General features: G+C 45.9%; 1 long non-coding RNA gene across 2 annotated transcripts; it reads left to right on the top strand.

The window, feature by feature from the left end:
• Positions 1 to 357: 357 nt before the first annotated feature.
• LOC128349077 (uncharacterized) lies at positions 358 to 17,645 on the top strand. 2 transcript variants are annotated; one of them, XR_008318542.1, is made up of 2 exons: positions 358 to 492; positions 15,330 to 17,645. It is a non-coding gene; the product is annotated as an uncharacterized LOC128349077 (long non-coding RNA). The 2 variants fall into 2 exon arrangements; XR_008318541.1 differs by lacking the exon at positions 358 to 492 and adding an exon at positions 663 to 1,012.
• Positions 17,646 to 24,241: the final 6,596 nt, after the last annotated feature.

The raw sequence follows: 24,241 nt of genomic DNA on the forward strand, positions 1-24,241 counted from the left end.
ATACCAGTGGCCACTAACAATGGCATAACATTCTTGAAGCGTAGTTGATATCTCTGCAGCAAAGCCAATAGCAAAAGAATATAGAACGTAACTCCAATATGCAGGCACCTAAACATTCCATGGCAACACTACTTACAACCATCACTCACAGTGCAGCATGCTGATAACACCCCTATATAATATAATTCTATATAAGTTATATTAATATAACTAACTATATTAGTTGCTTAAAAGGAACCAACCTACACATGGCACTGCTGGAATATCCTCATGTTGGCACCCTACCCTGCCGTACACACAAGGCACATGCAAATCACAAGCCACAAGGCCCTTGCTTATATAAACCACAATGATGCACCCAGTTTGAGGCCAGCAACCAACATGGTCTCAAGATCCCTCTAGAAAGGAGTTTGAACACCAACTTCTCCAGAGGAAAGAAGAGAGAGGAAGGGAACTTATTATCTACCATGTGTCCCCCTGCCTGGGAACACAGTGAGTAAAGTTTGTGGTGAATACCAGCAGCTGCCTCTTTGTTTTCCTGCAGTTCTCTCTCTTTGGGAGCAACATCGCTGCAGGCCTCTGTTGGTGGCAGAGCTGCAGCTCCTAGGAGGGCCCAGAGTGCTCACTCAACCATTTCTGTTGGGCCTTGTATCATTTCCTGGGCTAGCAATATAAAAGAGCACGGCGGCCCTAACAGTGATCTCACCAGCAAGCTCACCACCAAAGGAGCAACATGAGGCCAAGGGCTCTACTCTTGTTGGGAGGACAGTTTTAGCTGTTTAATTAGGTGCCTGAGTGAGGATGTGAACTTGGGGAGAGCAGGGGGTGCCTCAATTAGAGTAGTTATGGGTAGAGGAAGGTACGGCATGGGGCCTCATTTAGACCAGAAGAGGGAAAGACTGACTCAACATCTTATTCCTACCACTTCTTCTGGCTGATCCCATAATAGGAGGGCTTCTGGCTGCCTTTCCAGCTTGTCCTTTGGCCTGCTGGTGCTGCTGTTTAATGCCAGGTCAGTCCAGAATAAAATCTCTATCATCTACAATTCAGTTGTGGAGGAAGGGGCCGACTTCATTTGTATTATGGAAACCTGAGGAGCTGGGAGAGATTAGTCTTTCCCAGCTGTGCCCACCTTGGTATTTATTATTATTTCTTGTTTACACAGTCAGACAGGTGTTATTGACTGGTTTGTTTTATCCAGACATCGAGTCCTTCCCAAGGACCTGGGATGCCAGAATTTTATTGTCAATTGTTATAGATATCGTCGCAGAATATAGGCTGTTCCCAGTACAGCTGCTTTTTGTAATTGGCTGATGGTGATTTCTGTGGCCCCTATGGTGTTGAGGTGCTCTTCAAGGTCTTTTGGAACTGCACCCAAGGCGCCAATGACCACTGGGATTATTTGGGTCTTTTTCTGCCACAGCCTTTCAATTTCAATTTGTAGATCTTTGTATTTGGTGATTTTTTCTATTTCTTTTTCTTCTATTCTGCTATCCCCTGGTATTGCTATGTCGATTATTTTGACTTGTTTTTCTTTCTTCTCGACTACAGTTATATCTGGTGTATTGTGTGGCAGATGTATGTCTGTTTGTAGTCGGAAGTCCCATAATATTTTTACATCTTCATTTTAGTTGGACTAGACTTGTAATAGCAGATGATGATGATGATGATGATGATTACATTTTATATCCCGCTCTTCCTTCAAGGAGCCCAGAGCGGTGTACTACATACTTAGGTTTCTCCTCACAACAACCCTGTGAAGTAGGTTAGGCTGAGAGAGAAGTGACTGGCCCAGAGTCACCCAGCTAGTTTCATGGCTGAATGGGGATTTGAACTTGGGTCTCCCCGGTCCTAGTCCAGCACTCTAACCACTACACCATGCTGGCTCAGTGCAGCATAGGCCTGTAGGGGAGTGCACGGAACCAGCTAGTCCAGTTCAGTTTGAGTTTAAACCAGACCTGAACCAGACTGAGCCAGTTCGGTCTGGCACCCTCTCGAAACTCCCTGGTTCTGTTCAATTCGGTGGCTTTGTGGACCAAATAGTAAGGGAAAAAATGTAAGTTTTTTTTCAACTTATACCCTCCAGGGGACTTCTCTGAGGTGCCTGGGGGGGCAGGTACGCAGAGGTTCCCCCTCTGCTGCAGGACAGTCACCACCTCATCTGTGTCTGATATAAAGAGAGATGCAACTGAGTGTTGCATACTCAGGCAAAACTCTCAGTGGTTTCACGTAGATGTCAAACAGCATAGGAGAAAGAACTGAACCCTGTGGGACCCCAAAGCACAACTGCCAAGGGCTTGAGCAGTAATCCCCCAGCACCACCTTTTGGAAATGGACCTTGAGGTAGGAGCGGAACCACCTCCAAGCAGTGGTGGCCACCAGCGAAAGGGCCGGAATCACCCAAAACCGGAACCAGTGCAGGGAGGTGGAATATGGGGTGATAGGGAAACCTAACCTCCCCCCTCACCATCTTTCCAAGGAAAGTACTTGTACATTTTTGCACATATGTTTGGAGAAAATGTGATTTGGGTAGTTGGATGTGATTTTAAATGGGGAAATGGTGCAGGGGAAGAAGGGTTAACCCTCCCTCCCCTTGCATGGTAGCCCTGACCAGGCCTCATACTATGGCTGGTATTTAATATAAAAAAATTAAGAGACGAAGCATTCACACATCTTCATTGTTACATCTAGTTTGGCCCTGCCTTCACACAAAATAACGCCATATACTCCTGCACCATAGGCCCTACCATATAAGTTACGAAGGCTATTCACATGAGCAGCCTAACCCAGGCTAGGGCAGCCCAGCCCATGTTAGGCTGCTCGTGTGCAGTGCCAGGATTGCTTCAGACCCCAGTGCTGCTGCGCTGCCTAACCATACTTTGCACTCTGGCTTTTAGCCAGGGTCAAGACGCAAGTGTGCCCTTAAATCCAGCGCAGAGTCGTGTGTATGCTCAGGCTGCATGCACAGAGTTGTGTGCCTAGAGCACCTAACTCCTGGGGGATTCCCCCCAATGCATCGTGCTCATCACACAGTGCACTGTGCAATATCTGCAGGCTGGGATGCATCATGTAGGAGCATGATCCACGCATCCCACCAATGATAAAGGATTGTCTGGAGGGAAGGTAAGTTCAGTGCAGCCTCCCCCTCCCCGCCCGCCCATCCGGTGTTCATGTGCATAGCCCTATGGACTCCCTTGAAGGGATTTATATACTACTGTTGGAGGGCCATGAATCGTTGCAGAATTGGTTAGAATCCTATGCTCTTTTGTGGCTGCAGAGTGAGAGAAGGAGGAACACTTGTGTTTGTCTTTCAAGTGATTTTAACAGAACCATTTTAACTTACACTATCTCTTTCGCCAGCATAACGTTATGTTCAGGGGTGTAGCTATAATTGAGTGAAAGGGTTCAAAGAACCCGAGCCCCCCAGCTCCTGAGGGCCCCCCAGCTCCACCCCTCCCTATTTTCTTCATTATCTCCCTCACTCTGAGAGGGCTGCCACAGTCCCCTTCTCCCCTAGCTATGCCTATGCCATCATTGAGCATAGGACCAAGGCACAAAGGAGGTTGGGATGCTGACTAAGTTTCTGCTTCTCCCTTGACATTGTTCTGAAGGCGTTTACTTTTGGCACCTGCAGCACGGTTGTGGTGATGCCAGCATAGTGTTTACAGTGGTGCAGTTTCGATGCTCTGATATCACCAGCACTGAGGACTTATTTGGTATCCTAAAGCTTTCCTGCCAGCATAACTGGACCCATAGCATTGCACCAAAAGGGTAATGAGCAGTAATAGAGAGCTATATTCCTTTTGTTTTTTCCTAAGGACGGTGAACACGATTGGCCACAGTGTCTTTGTTAGTAGATACTTGGGTGTTCTTTTTCGTTACAACTCTAGGAATCTGTACACCAGGCTGGGCAGACTTTGGGCTTGTAAGATCTATTTTATTTGTTACTAGGATCCAAAGGTCTACTGCCTGCAACCAGGAACAAAAGTGTGACTCAGGGAAGCAGACTACATGCAGAATTAAGGATGCCACTGGGCACATGTTTAGCCCAGGAATTTGTTTTCAGTACCAGAACAAAGCTCTGTCCTCTTGCACAAAAATCTACTTCTTGCTTCCCCTAAGCGTTCTTCATTTCAGCAGCCTAATTTGGAGAGGGGCCTTTTCATTGTTGCTACTGTTAAATGGTTGGGAGTCAGAACAGTTTGCCGATCTACCACAAAACACCCACCAGAGATCTACCAGTAGATCCCAATCTAGCTTATACCTACCCCTGTTGTCGGCCTGTATTTTTATCATTGGCCATCACCACATGCTGCAGATGTGCAGTCTACAGGTACTGAGGGTGGTTTATTGTATTTTTTTAAAAAAATCTTATTTCCTGAAAGCTATCAGTATTTTTGCGTTCTTGTCATTATTCATCATGGCTTTTATGGAGATTGCCCAACCATCCGCCTGAAAACTTAACTCATTCTCTAGTGACCTCTACATATTCTGAGAATTAGAGATAACCCTGTTCCTACGACTCAGGAAAGTAACCATATTTTCATATCACAATTACCTGTGAGGAATATTCCATCTTAAGGCTGAGAATGAAAGGTGGAGAGGAACAGGGAGTGCAACTCATCCGGAATCATGTGCAGGGTAATGATCCTGGACACAGACTATTTGCTCCCACTCCCTGGGAAAGGGTCTAGACTTGTCTTTTCTCAAGTAAAAACACCCTTGCACCCAAGACAGAAGAACCCACCACCCAGCCCCATGTTTTCTTCTCATTTGGGCTGGAAAGGCATTGAGCATGCCTTTTTTGTGAATGCTTAGTACAATGTCATAAGAACAAAATATGACACACCATGGAGGAGGAAGGAGGAGGAGGAGAAAACAAAAAGTAGCTCAGCAGCAGCACAGTCCCTGAACTCTTTAAACAACAAGCCAAGCAGAATTTTCTTGGAAGGAGCCACATCAGCTGCCCTTAAAAACAATTAAAACAAACAGGACAGAGAAAAACTCTCATTGAGGTGCTATGCGGGAGGGAAGGGAGACAACTTTGTGATATTTCCCCCTACAGTCCTTGTCAGCAAAAGGGGCAGCCAAGTTCCCCTTAAGCCCTCCCCACCAGACACGGGGTAGTTCAATTACTATTCCAACTGGGGGCTGGCGAGTCTCCTGGCCCTTCTTTTAATGTAAGGTTATTGTAATTGATATGAAGGTAATTGATAATGTGTTACGGTGAATAATGTCTTCAATTTTCTGCTAAATCCCATTTTTGTAGCCATCTGGGCTCCTCCAACTGCACCCCTGGGAAGCCGAGTAATAGATAGTAATTATTCTCAAGTCATTTACTTTTTCAAAGTGTTTAGTGCTTATCTGTTTTACAATTAAAATGGAAACGACCCTGATTCACTTCCTTTCTTTTTTATTTAAATAGCATTCACACACACACACACACACACACACACACACACACTTCCCTACACTCTTCTATGCAGTGGAGCCCACAAGATGTGTTTGTGTATGTATACATATCACTATCACACTGACACACATTTCCTCTCTCAGCTTCACACAAGAGCGTTGATGGTTGCTGAGTGAGTTGTATTAGAAATGTAGAATACCACATACTCCTCACTACACGTGTACATGGTGTTTGTGGGGGGTGGGGGAGGGTGTGTGTGTTGTGTATAGAGTTGACTGTAGAGTAGGGTTTGGTTTTTAAAAAAGAAAACCACTACTCCACCTCACTTCACCCTATCCCTGAGGTGGTGCTAGAAAATGAGAATGAGGGTAGAATGGGGCAGACCTTAACGAGTTAGGGGTGGGTCTAATAGAATCAAACAGATTAGAAGCAGATACACACACATGCATGTGCAACACTGGATTATTCTACATTTGACTCCTCTACCCTGTTGATGACTCACAGCTGAATAGGTGAACTGACTTTGAAACGCATTGCATTAGAGGTGACGAAATGCATGCACCTGAACACTAAGGCATTATCCAGAACACAATCTGCCATTTGATATACTGCAAGAGGTGCATTTTGAACTATGGTTAAGACTACTATGAGTTTTTTCCCCTCGTGTATTTTTAACCAAAAGGACAAACTCCCAATTTTCTTCTAAATCAGTGCTGGACAGGCTGCTGCAGAATAAATGAACCCACTGTACAGCAGCTTGAAAAGAACTTTAAGCAATATATCACAGTGCACACACACAGGCACACACACCCTGCCCATACTAATCTCACACCAATGACCATTCTGGGGGAAATTGGGGCGGAGCCACCATTGAGCAGATGGGTTCAAAGAACCTGGGCAGCCACCCATCAGGGGCCATGCTTCACGCCCCAGACATGCCCCCCCTGTGTCTGATGTCAGACATGGGGGGCATGATTTAGCTCCCAAACAGGGCTGTGCAGCCCCGTTTTTTAGCTAAATCGGCCAGCACTGCATTTGGAGTCACTCTGGCTGTGCTGCGAACACAGCGCTGGCTGATTTAGCTCAAAAACGGGGCTGGCCCCGTTTGGGAGCTAAACCACACCCCCACATCTGATGTCAGATGCGGGAGTATGGCTAAATACTCCCTGCATCTGACATCAGATGCCGGGGGTGGGGCTAGGAAGGGCGCAGCAGCAGCAGAACCCAGGCCGCTGCTGGCCTCCCTCTGCTTCTGGGGAGAATGATCCCAACCTGAGGGAGCACATGGGTAGTGATCCTTAGAGTGAGAGTAGGGGTGTTATATATAAGTAGCCTTATGTTCATCTTTTAGGTTGAAGGGTATGGATGATGCAGAATCCAAGGGAAAGCGTTGTGGTATGCAAGGACAAGGCTGTGGAGTGGAATCAGGAATATTAATAGTTTAATGAAATAGAAAGTATGTACTGAGAGGCAAGTGCAGACTGCTTTTCGGTGCTCTTGCTGCTGGCTGTTTGCTAGCCCCATCTCTACTCCAAGACTGGAATACAAGTAACTAAAGCCCCATTCATAAGCTGGCCTGGCTCAAGGAATGGATTAATCCAAAACACCACTGACAAGATCTGCAATTCAATGACTTTCCAGTCCCCAATATACCATTCTGGTGACTTCTAATGGTTGAGAAAGTGGTCTTTAAATATTAATAAATATTATCAGGCAGAACATGATTTTACTGATCTAAAGTACTAAAGTAATGGATGGTAGAGAACCCTGTATGACACAGAGAGACACATAGAGAACCCCTGACAGAGATTATCTATCTACAACCCCACTACCACCATGTAAGGTATTATACTCCCTATACCCCCAAGTGTACTGGGGCAATATGGTCCTTGCAATGTCTCCCTGGAATACAGACAATAACAGACTATCCTGTGAAATCTGTTGATGTAATCCAATACTTAGCTGTGATTCCAATGAAATCATCAGGAATGTGATGTCATCCAAATGTGTTCTTCCAAGCCCCTAAACCCCAACAACCAGCTTCCCTTCCCACTTATCTGGCGATGGTAGCAACAGGAACAAGGCAAGATGCCTCTAAATTCCAATTTCAGGGGAGCAACAGTAGGAGAGACGGCATGCCCTCACCTCTTGCCTGTGGGCTTCTCAGAGGCATCTGGTGGGCAACTGTGTGAAACAGGATGCTTCAAGCCTTGGGCCTGATCTAGAAGAGCTGTTATGTTCTTAAGGAGGGCTCAGTAAGAGCCCTACCTCCCTGATACCACGGGAGCCAGTGATTGGGAGGTCTCAATCTCGAGGTTGGAAAGGACTAATTCTTGCCTGAATACTCCCATCATGCTCAAAAGCATAATTTTCTCAGTGCATGGGACCTTTAATTTCCTTTAATTTCCTATTTATTTAAAATAAATTTAACTGGAAAGCAAGAATTTCAATGGATCCTGGCAGGAAATTACTCTCCTGAGCATTCTCAAGAGCATCCAGGCCAGTTATGGATGAGGACTATAAGGCATCTCTAGTGAGCCCTCCCTGCCATTAGTTCTTCAACACTACTCAGAAATATCTGCTCGATACATTTTGTCTGGGTTCCCAAGATCCAGGCACCCATCCTGTGAGTGAAACCCTTTGGACTCCAGAATAGCCACCTGGCCATCTGCTCATCAGGGGCCCCACATGCACCAAGAGGATAGTTACAGTCATGGTGGTGCTTCTACGGCCATGGCAGACAGATAGTGGAGAAATGTGGCTGCCAGGTTACCAAGGAAACTAGGCTGCCATAGCTTCTCTTGGAAAACCTGGATGTCTCACAAGAGACATCTGGGCCTCAGGGTGCATGTCTCGCCTCCCATGCTTTATTTAGAGGCAGGGGCTGAGGAAGAGCCTCAACAGCCACAACAGGAGCGAAACACACGAAGGAGGAGGAGGATCCACAGGGTAATAGTTAACACCCTCTTATATAACCAAGGCCCAGGACAAAGCTGCTTCTGAAGGGGGTAGAGTTGGGAGGATGCCAGACCATCATCTTTGCCAGGCACAGGCAGCATCACATCTCCCCCCATTTATACTTTTAAAATAAAATCTTGCTTCACAGTTTTTAAGACCAGTATCTACCATCAGCAGTTTTATCTGGAAGGTTTTGAAAATTCCTTTGGCCAGTCAGATTTGCCTTTGTGGCTCAGGTGAGGTTGAATCTGACCACCATCTGCTGCTGTTTTGCCCTTTTTATAATGATAGTCGGCATAGTTTTATTTCTCCCCTGCTATCACATTTTCCCGGTTGAACCTCTGGATTTTATGGTACATTCCTTCTTGCAGATAAGAAACTTTTTATCACCTACAATGTTGCCAAATTTTGTGCGGCTGCTGTTAAGATCCACCAGCAACTAACGTCTAGCCCGACTTTCTAGATGCCACTACAAGAGGCTTCTATGTTGGTGTACTTTGTATGATTGAATTCTTATCAGAATGTAGTATTGTTTGTTGTATTTACATCTGATCAATGATCGTAATAAAGCTATTAATTCATTCATAAGACAAGTATCAACGTGCACAGTGCATTTGTTTTACACCTTTGCAAGCATCTTATAGTATAAAAATAATTGGGATCATTGAGAAAAATTCAAATTAGAAGAATTAGAATTTTGACAAGCAAATCTGAATAAGAAATTTTTCCTGATCCAATTAATCTAGCTCTATGGACCACTATATTCTCAGAAGAACTATGATTGATATAAATGGCATGTTATGGCAATGGCTCACAAAGGGAACTAAATATTTCCAGGTGCACACAAAAGTGAAGTCTTCCCTTATCTACAAATAAATCAACAGAATACTCTTAAAGACTACTTAAGCTAATATACTGAGAACAAATATGTATGCTTGTCAGGTGGGCAACTCTATATCAAATGGGCTGGGTGAGAAGGGCATACCTACCAAATAGATGTAATCCAGGTGAAGAAGTTGCCAGCAACATTGAGGTTGTAGCATCATTCCACTGCTGGCTTTCTCAGTTCTCTCCTGCAAGCAATTCCTTGTTACACCAGGGCTTGGAGTGCCTTTCCTACCTGTGTTGTGGGAGTTGTTGCGCTGGAGAGACCTCTCATACCATGAGCCATTTCTTTCTGTATGGCCTCTCCCTGCACTGGCCAGCACTAGGAGCTCCCCTGCTCTGAGGCTTTAAGGAAACTCAGCTAGCCCCACCCCAGTGACCCTTATCCCCTCCGACTTGGATGTAGGTGTACTTGGCTCCCATCAGTGCCACTACAGCACCTATCAGTCCTAGAGCCTTGTTGAGCTGGTCTCATCTAGGCAGTGCAAATCTGCCTGCGGACCTATTGGCCAGGTCTCCCTTGTCCGAGATAGTGCCCTCACAGTGCCCTCATATCAAAATATATTTTGTACACAAATTAAATCTACAATAAATCATATAATGTATGGCACAATAAATACTATGTGACACAATGTTTTCTGGGCTACAGCCCACTTGCAAACCCAGAAAGTGCACACAAAGTGCTTTAGTAAGTTGTTACGTGTATATGCACATGGGTACAAATGGAATGGGTTCACTTCATGCATGTGATAAAAGGCAGGAGTAGAAGGCAGGCTTGTAGCTAGCCCAAATGTTCATATGGGGGGGGGAGTGTATCTGGTCTCCCTCAGTCTTCAGTGCAAGCAAAATTCAATTATATTAGTTGGTAAAAAAATGTAGGGGGGGGGGGTCGCAAGGAGAGTTCCTTGTCAGCTAAAATAAATCTTATGGAGCTTACAAGAAAGTGGGTTGGAGAGGAGAGAGAGTGCAGGGAAAGGGAGATTGACACTGAGCTGCCAGTCCAAACACATTTTAGCAAACATTCCCAACTTTCTGATAGGTCTTCTTTCCACACAGAAATCTGCCCTCACATAATAGTAAGGGATAAACTTGGAAGACTGTAAAAAAGAGAGATAGAAATTTCTTTCTTGCCTGACTGAGTTCTTTCTTTTTGGAGTCTGAGCATTGTTTTGTTGGTTCTAAAAACAGTTCCTAATTAACTCAGTGGGCCAGTTCACACATACACTATAACTGTAGTTAAAGCTGCTAGAGCTTTTAGCTCTAGTACGCCAGAACGCATGGAACCCCTGTTAAGCCTCAAAAGCTAACTCCAGTTTGCCCTGACAAACTCCAAATGGGACCTGAGATTTTCTCAAGGGGTAACTGCAGTTTTGCTGCAGAAGAGTTACGTCTGAACGCTGACTCAACCATAACTGCGGTTAAGCGCTTCCGTATGACAGAAATTGCCTCTCAGAGCTTCAGCAACACCCCCACATCCTTCAATCTCTTCCCTGTTCTGTCACAAAATTTAAAGAGACACAAACCTCCTACTAATTCCTGCTGTAAGGCATCTATATAATTAATTCTCTCAGCCGGCATGCGTATCCAGGATTTGGCGGCGGAACTCTTGTAACACGCTGCGATAGTTCCAGCAAGAGGCCCGGCGGAGGGAGGAGGAGAGGGGGAAGAAAGTGGCGGCGGCGGTTGGGGGGGAGAGAAAAGCAGTGGCGGCGGGTGGGTGGGCAAGAAAAGCAGCGGCGGGTGGGCAGGGGGAGAGAAAAGTGGTGGCGGAGGGGGGGGAGAGAAAAGCCGCTACTGCGGGTGGGGCGACAGGAGGGAGAAAAAAACTGGTGGCGGCGGGTGGGCGGCGGGGCCCTTCTTGGCTGCCCGGTGAGGATCTGTGTGTGGGGAGGAATGGGAAGGGAAGAGGGCTATAGAGCGCGGGGCTGGAGGGAAGGGGAAGAGAGGAGAGACCGAGGGCCTGGGCAGGAGGAAGAGGTAGGGGAAAACAGCCGGCCCCAAAGTGCTGCACAGATGCTTTGTGCAGGGTTGGCTAGTTGTAAAGTATTTTATTTCGTAGTAAAGTAAAATCATTCTTTCTAGACCAATTGTGTTTCTTTCAATTAGAAGTGCAGAGCTGACACACACACCTCTAAAAGCAAGCCACACTTCTACAGCTGCAATCCTATGCACTCCCTATGTAAGAGGAAGCCCATTGAACTAAATCATTTACTTTTGAGTAATCCCAGCAAGCCTGAAAATTGTTCTGGGATTACTCAGAAGTAAATTATTTAGTTCAATGGACTTCCTCTTAAGTAAGAGTAACAGTTATCTCTCCCTGCCCTGGACTGCTCCATTGCTTGCTTGCTTGCTCAAAAGGGGAGGGGAGAACACAAAGAGGGTGGGGGAAAGGACTGCATTCAATGGCTCTCTCTGCTGCTGTGCTGCTATATCTCCTTAACAAAAAACAAAATAGAGAGGACAATGGGGAAAAGAGGAGAGGAAAAGTTAACTGCTTTGCAGAGAATAAGGAGGGGACCTTGCATGCCGTGTTCAACCCCTGCTTCCCTCTCCTCCTCTCTGCACTTTGTGGAGGAAGCAGCCCTGGACTCATGTGCGATCTGCCCCAGCACCGCATAAAAACCCTTTTGATTTACCCACATCTATTGGTGCAACGGTGTGTATTCCTTCTCTTCTTCCGTCCCACTCCTTCTGTTCCACTTCTCCCTCTTTCTCTTTCCCTCTCTCTCTCCTTTCTTTTCTCACCTCCCCCCAGCCAGATTAGTGTGCAAAATCTGGCTTGGGAGGAAACGTTGGGCTTGGGACAGGGCGGGGGGACGGGATGGGGAAACTGGGGAAGATGTTTGTAAAATACAAAATGTCAAAAAACATTGAATGAAACATTTACGTAGGATAACATACCTAGGAGCAGAGTGAGGAAAGGGTTAAGCTGTCATTTGCCGGAGGAAGCTAGTGGAGTGTGAAGGCCATGCCCCCTTTGAGATTGGGACCAATCGCAGCCACTTTGCAGATGTTGTGATGCTTTTACCACAGCTGGGCTGCAGAGCTTGCTGGGACATCCTGGAACTGGATTTTTGTTTGTGGTATGTCTGTGGTGCAAATTGGAGTTTGGAATTTTATTATTTGTTATTTTATTTTATTTATTTGATTTATATACTGCCCTTCCAAAAATGGAGTTAAAAATGAATTTTAACTCCAATTAATGTTAATTGTTGTTAAAGTATTCGTCTGAAGCCGGCCTTACAGTTCTTTCAAGCATTTTCAAGTAATGGCAGATCTCTGTTTCCCAACCTTTCTAACCCAACCTTTCACGTACCCTTGTGCCTTAGGGCCAAACAATGTGACATGTAGTTTATTTTATTTTTTAAAAATAGCAGACATTGAGGGTATTCTCACAGTCAATGGAAAGCGGGCTAAGGGAGCTTAGCCCGCTTCCCATGGATTGTGGGCACCACCGGGCTCGCAGGTGAGCCCGTCTTCCCCAAAGCGGGTCACTCCCCCTCCCTTTAGACCAGGTTAGCAGAGTGAGTGCTCTGCTAACCCAGGTTTCGTGGTCGTGTATTGCTGCAGCGTGGCTCCACACCACTGCAACACATGCGGAGACCCCCGGCTGGGCAGCTGCAAGCAGCCTCCTGGGTTCAGGGGTCTCTCCAGCATGCCCTGCATGCTTGCACGGGGCATCCTGGAACTTCCGGGGTCCATGTGGCCCCTGATCCCCAGAGCTCCCACCAGCTCTGTGATGGAGCCGGCAGTCGTGTAGGCAGCCGATCTGGCCATGGAGGGCTGCAACAGTGCTCATCTGTGGAGAGAGCGGGCTGAGCCCGCTCTCCCCGCAAACTTCATTTTGGCGAGTCACCGATCATGAGACTCGCCTCATTATTGTCTCAGAACAGAGGCCCATTCATAGTGCAGATCATGGTGCAAATTTAGGGGTGTTTAACACTACCTCTATGCCAATTCCAACCTCCTCTTGAAGTTACTGTGGATTCCTGAAGGTGCCATTTTTCAATGACATTTTTACAACACAGCTTGTGGAGCACTTCTGATGCAAAACAAAGATAAAGGGTTAAATCCCCCTCCCTCCATGCCATGCTCCCAATCTGAATCTTAAATAAGAAATAATCCTACAACTAGTCAATGATGTGTTTAATATTAAGTTTAGTTTGGCCCTTAGTTACTAGGGAGATAGTTAGATCTATGAGTCTGTCTGTCTGTGCTTCCCATATGGTTTATTCACTAATGGTGATCATCTGTGTGTTTGGGTTTGGCTGAGCGAGAGCACTTGTGCACACATTACACAGGGAGGTGAGTCTCACGATCAGTGAGACTCGCTGGGAAGGAGTTTGCAGGGAGAGTGGGCTTAGCCTGCCTTCCCTGCAAACAAGCAGCCTTGGGCGGCCGGATTGGCCACCCACATGACTGCCAGCTCTATCACGGAGCCGGTGGGGGCTGTGGGGATTGGGGTCCGTGCTCCCCCTGGAAGTTCCAGGATGCCTCACGTGAGCATGTGGGGCATCCTGGAGAGACCCCCAGGGCTGGGAGGCTTGTTTCAGCCTCCCGACGGGGGTCTCCTTGTGTGTTGCCGTGCTGCGGAGCCGCGCCATGGCAACACACGATCGAAAAAATGGGGTTAGCGGAGCGCTCGCTCTGCTAACCTCATCTAAGAGGAGGGGGAATTAGGAGGGTTTGCTGCCGGGAGCTGTGAGTCTCCCATGTCAGCAGATGATCGCGCAAAAGCGGGCTAGGCTCCCTTAGCCCGCTTTTGCCCGATCATGAGAATCCCCTCACAGTGTGCTTCATTGCAATGGTGATAAACTTGTACACTCACATGGTATCTGTGACTGCGAATAGATTCACAGACTTGATATTAAAACAATAAGACAGTTCACACAATCAAAAACTGGGTAGGACAAGTGTTAACTATGGAACTTTGGAAGTTGTGCATGTTCCCAATGTTTGATTGTGTGTGGACAAACAGAAAGACAGGAGATGGGGTGTGTGTTATTGTGTGTGAGGCAGGAGCTAGGTAGGACAGCGCTAGGTAGTAGGGATGTGCAAACTGATTCGGGTACAAATAGATTTGTACCCAAATCTAGCTAATTCGGGTGATTTGGAGATAAAACAAATCACCCCTGTGGTCCATTGGCTAGGTTCGAGTACAAATTGAATCACGCCTGATTCGATTTGAATCGATTCAGGTTTTGGGTCCCTCCTATTAATTACCCCAGATTTCCAGCTTTCATTTTTTAAAAAAGCTAAACTCTAGCCCTTATAGAAGTGGAGTTATGGAGCAAAATGTGTGGTCACTATTTTTCAAGTGTTTATTCTTTGGTGTATAATAACTTTCACTCAATGTATCCTTATGAGGATTCATTACACACCTTCATTTATTCTATTCATTTTGACTGTCCTTTTGACAGCGCCAACTGTCAACTGCCATGTGCCAACTACACCCCACTCCCACCCTCAAGGCAGTGGGGTACTACTCAGTTTAGGTTAAGTGCCTAATGTGTAGAGGCTACCACCCAAGTTGCAGAGGAATTGGGCAAAGGGCTGGTTTTGGTGAATTGTTGAAGTTTATGCGTCTTTAAGGTTTCCCCCCATAAGGTATAATGGAGGTGTATCACTTCACATCGAGGGGAAAGGGGTGGCTTAGAGCAGTGTGGGGTTGGTGATAATGCCCAAGGGGGGCAAGGAAGCTACCAGATTTTTTCCAAAGGATTTGGGCAGAGGGCTGATTTTTGAGAGTGGATTCAAGGTTTGTATTGAAAATCTCATTTGCTACCAGAGAATCTACACTCAGAACACTGCAGAAACAACAGAACACTATACCCATGGGTTAGAAACCCATGGGGGTGGCTGGCACCCTCTGTTCACTACACTGCTACTCACTCAGGGCCACCCCAGAGCCCCCCAAGTGCAGTTATGTGGCTGCTGGAACCTACATGATTCCCTACGGAGAAAAACCTTAAAAATGCATAAACTTCAACAAATCACCCAAAATCAGCCCTCTGCCCAGTTTGAGTGATCAGACAATGCCAACTTAAGCATCCTTGTCTCCTTCTCTTTCCAGGGTTGTTGTGACCTCTCTTGTACTGTGCAAACGTCTGCTGCTGAAGCCTGGTGTGTTGCTGGGTGTGTTTTGGAGCAGCAAGGAGAAATGGAATTTCCACAAGACTCTCCACCACAGTTAATGCTGGCAGCCACAATTCCTAGAGGGCAATCATCCTACAAGCCAGGAAAGAACTCAGAAAGAACACATGCTTGCTATCAAAGCTCATCACCACTAAGCCAATTCCTGACTGAGCCGAGGGTGTTTGGCCATTGCTAGTAGGAACATTTGAAACTGCCTTATACCAAGTCAGACCATTGGTCCATCCAACTCAGTATGACTACACAGACTGGCAGTGGCTTCTCCAAGCTTGCAGGCAGGAGTCTCTCTCAGCCCTATCTTGGAGATGCTGCCAGGGAGGGAACATGGAACCTTTTGCATACAAGCATGCAGGTGCTCATTCCAGAGTGGCCCAATCCCCTGAGGGGATATCTTACTGTGCTCACACATGTAGTCTCCCATTCAAGTGCAAACCAGGGCAGACTTATAATCGGGTGCTGTGATACTATAAATTGATATCAAGCTGAAAAGGGACAAATTCTCATCATTCATTTCCTTCACTGTAAAAAGTTGTTCAGACGTTTTAACTCCTGAAAATTCAAAAATTCTACCCTGCCCCCTTTTTAAATTCCCAAGTTATATGCGACATTTCCTTTTTGCAATCAAGAAAAAACATGGGAACCAGGCGCTCAGTTTCTTTTCTTTTCTTTACATTTCTGTAGCTTGCCCAATCATGCAAATTGAGCTAAATACCTGTCATATTGGAGAAATTATATGGAGAGGCCAGCAAAGTATGCAGGTCTTCCTAGAAATTGATAGGAAAGGCAGGATAGAGCCCGAAACTACAGCCATGCAGGGCAGTTGCCCAAAGTAACAAAATTGGCACTTTCTGAAATGTGCTGAAATGAAATTTTGAACATTTTTGAACAAACCTGAAATTTGCCATAATTTCAAAATTAAAATTTGCTTTTTAGGAATGAAGGCAAATATTGTTTTTCCTGTGCCTTAGAGACACTTCCTCACATCATGCCTCAAAATATGTGAAACAGGTAATGCCTCAAAACGAAACATAAGGAGAGGGCCATGCCCTTGGATTCAATTGATTACCTGTATCCATTCCACACAGGCCTTGTTTTGACACATAAATGGTCTTGCTTGGTGGGATAGATGGCTGTGGAGTCTGGAGCAGAACAAAAGGAGGAAGACCCTGTACCTCTCAAGGCCCTTTGACACCAGCAATCTGGGTAAGCTCTCTGGACTGAGATGGGACATGGCTCAGTGGCAGAGCATTTGCTTTGAAGGTATGCTTTTCAATATCTACTATTTCCAAATAGGGTTGGGAAAGCCCCCTGTCTGAAATCCTGGAGTTAGCACACACAAAATTGGGCAAGATGGACCAATGGACTGACTCAGTAACATGCAACTTCATATATCCCTATGATTGGAACTATGGTGTTTCAGTGGTTGCATTCCTGCCTAGAGGAACAATTCCATAAGGTGGTGCTATTACACGGTCCCATGGCACTTGTGCTCTGGGACTCTACTGTATGGGTTTTTATACTGACCTGCCTCCTTTTGATGACTATTTGAAGCCCCTGCATGAGGTCATTCAGGGATTTGGGTTGAGGTGTCTGTTGATACCCACTACTGTCTTTCCTTTACATCTGACGCAAGTGAAGCTGTGGTGACACTAAATGCAGAAACTGACTGAGAACCAGTAAATATTAGTATATTTAGTATATTATTAGTACATTTTTAAAAACAGAATGAGGAATTCTAGTCCTCGTGCTGTTTAATTCCTGTTTCTGACCGAATGCAGCTATTCGGCCCACTCTGAAACAAATCTTATCTGACTTATCTAACTTAATTGGGGGAGAGATCCATGGAAAATTGTATCTTACAAGGATACTTTGCCCCTGTGACCATTATACAGGAGGGGAGAAGCAGCTAAATGACAACCACTAGGTTAAGCTAGGCCAGAATTTGAACTGACTCTAAATCTATAATCTATCATCACTTGTACCACAAGCCAGCTCAAAGACCCACCTGCCCGTGTTGACTTTTTTTTATGTCTCTGTGTGCATCTCCTACATAGGTGCAGCACAGTTCTGAGCCTGCCTTGCTCTCCCCTCATACTTTACATCATGCATACACGCACAAGTGCTGCTGAAGCACTGTTTTGGAGGCCTTCTCTGGTAACTGACTGATCACTGAAGTGTTGCCTTCCTTTGCTGGCATTTTAAAGTGCTTTGTGCAGGAACATCCTGTCTCTCTTTTGTTTGAGTTTGTAAGTGTCTCTTTCTTTCCAATCCCCTCTAATGACTTTTCCCCGATGCAATTTGCAGAGGGCTGTGCCAAGGCGGCTTCCCCTGCTGAGACAGAAACAAGGCTCAGGAAAAAGGCGCCGAGGGAACTGTTCAAAAGGAAAAAGGGCACTGGGGGAGCCATCAAGACCCTCCGTTTATCTCTGTCACTCCCTGCTCCCATGCGGGGCAGGCTAGTCTCTCAGTCCCTGGCTGGGACAAGGGAGAGATTGCTGCAGAAGCAGAATGAAATGACAAACACAGCAGATCTGGTGGGTTGCCAGATGTGCCAAATAAACTCAAGCAACCCAAATTAGAGGAAGAAGCAAACCTGTGCAATAGTTTGAACCCTTTTTCCAGAAGAGGGAGAGAGAAATGGTAATTATGTGTGTGTCCCCCTGCCCACCTGTGATTTGCCAACAGAATCTACATATCAGTAAAGTGGGCCCACCATGTTCTGGGAAGCCAAATGGGAAAGGGAGAAAACAGATGGTCTCTGTGAAAGACAGGGAACTCCCACTCTTCAGAAAAGTATGAAGGGTCAAAACAACTCTCTGCCTCCAAAGCCCCATGACATGAGCACTTCCCAGACATGAGCACTCCCCTCATTAGGAAATGTCCCCGACATGGGTGGGCAGTTTATGAAGTTAGCTGAGTACCATTCAGTCAACAGGAGGAGCTACAAATCCCTCTTCCCCAAGAACTGCTTCATGGGTGAAGGAAGCTGAGCCCCTCTGAAGTGACTAGGAGTGGGGAGAACTGGGCTGAGAGGTGATGCCTTTTGGCATGCTTGTTTCTGAGCCCAAATTACTCCCATAATGACCATTCTGTAGATGAAGGAGGGGGTCTTGAAGCAGTCATTGGTGGGGGGAAGGCATCCACAAATCAATTTGCCAGCTCAGCAGTGGGAAGTGTCCCCAGACCCCTGGCCAGCAGGACACACAGCTCCACAGAGATCTCCTCCCCAGAGGTCTCATTTCCACTGCCTCTGGGGGCAGTTAAGAAACAGCAGGAGGAAAGGCCTCCCCCTATATCTTACCATCTCCATCTCCCAGTGCAAATGGGAGAAGACCCACTTCTCTCCTAAGCCTCTGCCTTATTTGACGACCACAAATAATGGCTGGCAGTGAGCTAATCCTAAATTTGTGGACCCCTGGGGGAGTTTGGGGAATTGCAGTGGAACAGGGCAAAGGACTAATTACTCTTCTGCCCCCTTCTTTCCTTTCACAGTTCATCCTATTCCCTCTTCCCACAAATTTTGTGAGGGTTCTTACTAATGTTGAAGCAAAATGTGGAAAAGATTTCTCAGATTTTAAATTTTGATATGGAAGTTCCCATCACACTGTTCAAAATTCAAACTTTGAAAAATCTTTGGATTCTAATTTCAAGCAAACATTCATTATTGCACTTTCTTCATCATCTGATGCTTCTTCCTCTGTTCTTATTATTTCAACTTTCTCTGCCTTCTTGTTACCTAACAATCATCAGCATCAGTTTCCCACTGCCTCAGAGGGCCAATACCTGAAGCCAGCCAACCAACTAACCAACCAACCAACCAACCAACCAACCAACTGCTGGGTTCTCATGAGAAAGACCACACTGTTCCGCTTTCTCTGGTGTATATTCAAGCCTGGCCTACCCATACAGCCGAATGAGGGGGTAGAGCAGACTGCACCATATCAGGCAGAAGGTGGGAGATCACATTTTTGAATGATCCCCAACATGAAAATGTCCCTGCAAGGTGAACAGTAGCACAACAGGGAGTGTTAGAACCTTTCTCCCAAATGTGTCAGTTGGTTGTTGTTTTTTAATTGAAGAGAGCCATTTACATGGGGAAAATTTAAAAAAATGGCACCCCCTATCTGCAGCCTCCTCATTCCTCCTCATTCTGCAAGTACGTGTAGACCAGTTCTCTCCCTTTTCACACAAGGAACCCAATCCTCTCCCCATCCCCTAGTCCAAAAGGAGGCACCATTATAAGAGCAAAGCAAATCTATTATTTTTATCTTTAGTCAACATTCTCTCAGCAGGTAGTTCTTCTAGAATTATACAGATTATCTGAATAGCACCCACCTGTTGGGCATGTATTTGCCTTCCTGAACCAATTTCTGGTTCAGAAACGAATCAGAATAAATGGAGTGAATAAGTGGCCAGGTGAGGCCGTTCTTTTAGCAGCCGGTATGAAATCCCCAAAGACACATCAACTCCTGAAGATGACTTCAGCCACATTCCTGCCTGCCTGGCAACCTGCTCTGTTCTCCTCACACACACAAAAAGGAAATGAAAAATTCAGCAACAAAGAGGCTTGCAAGGAAGCCATAGAGAGGCAGAGGAACTGGAAACAAGTTTAAACATGGGCTTGACAAACCTGCCCTGCTGAGCCTTCCCCCTGAAAAAAACTTTATTTAGCTTTGATGGAGAGTAAAGGGGTGACTTGAAAGTGAGAGAGAGGGACTGGGGAGGCAGTTGTGTAGAGGGATAGGCCATTGTCTAAGCAAAAGAGAAATAAAACGGTAGTGTGGAGGCTTTTCTTCTCACTTGATTTGCATGTGTGCAAATAAATTAGGAAATGGCAACAGAGGTTATATGAGACAGATGTTATGTGAGAGATCCATGACTGGATCTCCTGACTCCCCCCCCCCCCCACTTAAAAGCAGCCACCTGGGGCTCCTATGTGGATCAGAGCAGCCATGCTGACGGAGGGTTAACCATTTCCCCCATGACTTTTTCCAAATCTAGATCATCTCTCCTAGCAGCTATGAGTCCCCAGTGGAGAAAAAATAAACATCCAGGTGCCTGGTCATACGTGTGTGTTCCTGCTGGGGGGCTCAGAGCAGCTTTGGGGATGATTATCTGGAAAACACTATGGAGAAAAGGGTTAAATACCACTCCCCCCCCCGTGCCACAGCTTAGATCAACATTGCAACTCTCCCCCTCCCCCAACATGGTTGTTTACAAATTTTAGAAACCCATTTGAAGCCCTTAGGAGTAGCAACATGCATATGTCCTCATAGAAAAGACCATGAGATTCCTTGGAGCCACCTGATATGCCTACACTCTAGTCTAGATAGACATTCCTGCCCCCCGCAACACAGTGATATTTGTATTTCCAGTTGTTTTAAATATAACTACTAGTGTAACAAAAATATTTCTAAAATGCAGCAGTTCACAACCATGCTGAAAGGGTTTCTAAGCAGCAACCCAGTATTTGTGGCTTTCAACAACTTATCCTACATTTATGTAGATGGTCTAAATGTTTTTAGCATCTCAGGTGTTTCAAAACAAAAAATAAAAGAACAATGATACACCAGGGGCTACCTGCTATAATTGCTAAATGGAACTTCCAGCACAGAGGCAGTATACCTTTGGCTGTCAGATACTGGAGAGAAATAACAGGGGGTTGTTTTAACTTTCATTCCTGCTTGTGAGCTTTCAGAAGAATCTAGTGTGCTGCTCTTGGGAAACAAGATTGACCTTGGTCTGTTCCCACAATAAGGCAATCCTGATGCTCTTATATTTGCAAGTGTTTACACCCTCCCCCCTTGTTTTGAGGATGATATCCAAACAGGAATTGAAATATTTGTGTTTACTACAGTGCTTGAAAAGCTGTAGCCTTTGTTCTCCCTTTTTAAAAGTCAGATTATATTCCCTAGGCTCAGGGGAACATTATGTGTGGATATATCTACTAAGAAAATGTCTGTCATTATGACAGATGGTATGTATGGGTGGTGTGTGTAGGGAGGATTTATGAACTGTAAGAACCCCAGAGGATCCCCAGAGGGAAACAATCCCCATTGTTTCTCTGCATGTTCTGTAGACAGAGATAATTGCAACCCACTGTCCATGGTGTTGGGCCACCCAATGTCTAGGATACCCTCAAGAGTAGCACTTACTGTTCAGTTTTTCATAGGAAAGAATGACAACCATTCCCGTATATGGGAGAAAATGAAGAGGTGTGCTTGGGGACACCACTGAGGTGAGGACTAACCCTGATTCTTGCCCTTGCGGACTCTGGCCTTTGAGAAGCAAGCTTGCTCCTAAGTGCAGAGACCCACCATGTGTTCCATTTCCGGGTCACAATACTACAGAGTATGTAGTAATGTTGGGACAGGCGTTTACATATATGGATGATCCAGGCCTGAAATGAGGCCTAGTGAGTCATTATTAAGAACTTCTGGACCATAGATCACCTAATCCAATCTGAAATGAATCAAGACATTTCACCCTTTCTGTCAGGCTGTGTGTGTGTGTGTGTGTGTGTGTGTGTGAGAGAGAGAGAGAGAGAGAGAGAGCGCAAGCACATGCATTTGTATGTAAAGATGCATGTTTGGCAATATGTACCCCAAAATTTAAAATAAAAAAAACCCAGTTCCAAGCCTTTCTCTGTCCGTGTCTGTGACCTTTCTGTTCTGCATTCTATGAAAATCTGAATCTTGAAAATGTATCCCATTATATAAAAGGGTGTGCTTTGCATAACTTAAAACAAATTCTGGGTTAGAGAGAGAGAGAGAGACTGACTGACTCATGGTCATATACCCAACTGCAGCTGACCTCAAACCCGGCTTTCCAGTGCTCAGATGAATGTAGTTTCTGGTGTCCTAGGAAGGTTCTCAGGCAACACTCTAGCAGCTCCTCCCCTCCTCCTCAGACATGGGCTCAGTATAGAGAGAACATTAACTACACCTCTTTATTATTGAGTATAAATTTATTGGAGGGAGCCCTCCCTCTTTCAGCTTCTTCTCACCTTCTCGGAAAAGTAAACATTTAATTTTTTTGGTTGTTGTTAATAGATTTAATGTTCATTTGTCGGTCGCCTAGGGGCAGGAACGCGTGACATTTCAAATAATTGTTGTTTCGAGGGTATCCTCTGGAGGAAAATGCTGCAAAAGTGTGGAGAAGATTTAAGTAAATTACTGTGTCAGCTTCTATTTATTCCCTACATGATCGCCAGAGGCAGGCCTGCGAGAGAACCATTAGAGGGCTGGCCATAAAACAGGGAGGCAGAATTTCAAAAGCCAGAATGCCATTATGGGAAAGTTAGTGTGTAACATGTTAAATTATTCCCCAAAGTAGTGGGAAAGGGCAGGGGGCGGGGAGATAAGAGGCAAAGAGGAATAGTTGAGTTCAAGAATATCCGTGCGTGTGGGGGGTGGGGGTGGAGGGGGGGGAGGCAAGGGGCAGGCTTTGTATCTGTGTGCATATTATAGAAAGAAACCAGATTCATTCCAGCATAATGTTTGGTAGTTTGGAATAATTACAAAATATTATGTTACCGCATGCCTTTTTTTTAGGGGACAGATTTGTGGTGCTATGGAGAAAATGTCCTTGTCTGTGTAGTAGGAGCCACTGCATACCACTTGCCAGGTACAGACAGCCACCACGGGGAGCGATTTTAGTATCTGTACACTACTGACAGGGGTGGTTTTAACATAAGGCAAAGTGAGGTTTCCACTTCAGGCAGCAACCATGGTGCGTCAGGTTTGGTAGGCCCATGCTGCGGTGCAGAACATCGATGCAGGGTGATGATTTTATCAGCCCCTGCTAAGATGTTAGGGCCTGTCCCAGACACCAATCCTGCTACCACCAGTGCTCACACAGAGGGATAGTTATTTCTCCCTTCCATCATGAACTGTGGTAGCAGTGGCTCCAATAACATGCTGCACTCATTAGGCTGGGCTGAGGCCTGTGTTGCTGTCACAGCTTAATGACATAACTGAAGTATGTCAGGATGCACCACCTGATGACAGGGAAACATTTCCAGGGTCCAGTAAGTCATAGGAACATACGAAGCTGCCATATCAGTCAGACCATCGGCCCATCTAGCTCAGTGGCAGAGGCTTCTCCAAGGTTGCAGGCAGGAATCTCTCTCAGCCCTTTCTTGGAGAAGCCAGGGAGGGAACTTGGAACCTCGATGCTCTTCCCAGAGCGGCTCCATTCCCTGAGGGGAATCTCTTACATATGCAAACAGGGCAGACCCTGCTTAGCTAAAGGGACAAATCATGCCTGCTACCACAAGACCAGCTCTCCTCCCAAGTCACACACACCGAACCTAGGGGTACTGATCCCCCCTAAGATCTGAGGAGTTCTCCCCTATTTTACTGAACTTTCTCCAAAGTGTTATCTCCCCCCTGCCCCACCCAAGAATTTTTCTTCTCCCCAGCTGTTAAACAATGGATGACATCTAACGCAGCCTAACACAGGCGCTCCTAAGGAGCACCCCTGCAGTGCTTGTCCTGGCACTGCTCCACACTCTCCCCAAAGGGCAGGCAGTCTTGCACAAGAGCACAAATGCTTTCCAGAGTTCACTCATGCTCCAGAACTCTATTAAGGCAAACACACATATTTCTTCTCTAAGAGGACACTTCCAGAATGTGGGCAAGCTACAGAAAGAATCTTCTTGCAGAAGAGTCCAAGGCCACAGGACCACCTGCTCTTCCAAGAGAGGGTGGAGCAGTGACAAGACTAGTGCTGTGCAGGCACTCCTGTTGGGTTGCTCCTCCTGTGTCAGGTTGCTCAGGTTGAGTGTCACCCACTCTTCTTCTCCTGTTAAAAAGTGCTTTTCTGTCCCCC

The sequence above is a fragment of the Hemicordylus capensis genome, chromosome 3 (assembly GCF_027244095.1).
Source record: "Hemicordylus capensis ecotype Gifberg chromosome 3, rHemCap1.1.pri, whole genome shotgun sequence".
In the NCBI taxonomy this organism is placed as follows: domain Eukaryota; kingdom Metazoa; phylum Chordata; class Lepidosauria; order Squamata; family Cordylidae; genus Hemicordylus; species Hemicordylus capensis.